The sequence below is a fragment of the Mandrillus leucophaeus genome, unplaced genomic scaffold, assembly GCF_000951045.1.
Source record: "Mandrillus leucophaeus isolate KB7577 unplaced genomic scaffold, Mleu.le_1.0 Scaffold124, whole genome shotgun sequence".
NCBI lineage: Eukaryota > Metazoa > Chordata > Mammalia > Primates > Cercopithecidae > Mandrillus > Mandrillus leucophaeus.
In genome coordinates this window covers 777134-778483 of record NW_012100765.1, presented here as the reverse complement: position 1 = coordinate 778483, position 1350 = coordinate 777134, and positions in this window count along the sequence as shown.

Genomic DNA, 1350 nt, shown 5'->3' with positions numbered 1-1350 from the left:
TGAGCTCTTCCAAGGCTGGAGACCGTGATGTCATTTGAAAGAGCCCCAGTTCAACTTCGAGTAGTTTTGACTACTAGAAAATTCTGTGTTTTAAAGCTGCCCCCCTTTGTAACTTGGATCTAAATTATCTGTTTTTTTTTTTCAGGGAATTATTTACCTGATAGTGTGTTAACTATTTCGGCTTGTGTGCCTGAATGTTTTTTTCAAGCCAATAAAAAAATCCTAAACTGCCACAGTACCTACTGTTTATTAAGAGTCTACAAAAGGTCAGATACTCTAATGTCCCCTTGTAGATACATTATCAGGATATCTGGTATATTATCTGCCAGGTATGTAGTGGGCATTTAGAATATAAGGACAATACATAGTATTTCTTGAGTATTTATAATAGGCCAGTAACTCTTTCAATACTTTTTGGGTTTGAGACAGGGTCTTGCTCTGTTGTCCAAGCTGGTGTGCCATAGCACAAACTCAGCTCACTGCATCCTCGACCTCCTGGCCGCAGGCAAACATCCCACCTCAGACTGCCAGATATCTGGGACTACAGGTGTGTGCTACTCTGCTTGGCTAATTTTATAAATTTTTGGTAGAGACGGGTCTCACCATGTTGCCCAGGTTGGTTGACCTCCTGGGCTCAAGTGAGCCTCCTGCTCAGCCTCCCAAAGTGCTGGGATTATAAACATGAGCCACTACACCCAGACTCTTTCAGTACTTTTAACATTTTTTGTTTTTTTTTTTAAGACATAGGATCTTGCTCTGATGCGTAGGCTGGAGTGCAGTTGTGTAATCATAGCTCACTGTAACTCCTGGGCTCACTTGTAACTCCTGGGCTCACGCAGTCCTCCTGCCTTGGCCTCCCAAAGTGCTGGGATGGCAGGAATGAGCCACCACACTTGGCCTTCTTTTAATACTTTATATTAAATTTCATAATTCCAAGGTGTAGAAACTATTAGTATCTTCATTTTCAAGATAAGATCAATGAGACAGCACAATTGCTCTAGGTTACACAGCCAGTAAGGAACAGCTTTGGCTCTTAATCACTACCCAGAAGGCCTGAGAACATCCCAGGATGATAAAAAGAGCACAGTGCCTGCCCTCCTGGAGCTTCCAGTCTAAAAGAAAAAAGGAGGCAGAAATAGATACCTTCAAAGTGTGAAGGTAAAGGGAATGTGCAAAGCAATTAGGCAGCAGAGAGAACAGGCTATTCTCATAGCCTACTCTCAGAGGGGAAGCCCAGAAGGGCTTCCTGGAAGAGCCAACACCTACTTAGAAGAAGTGGGAATAGATGAGGATGCCCAGCAGGAGGGGAGCTGGGAGAAGGTCACTCCAGACAGAGGGCAGGGCATGAAC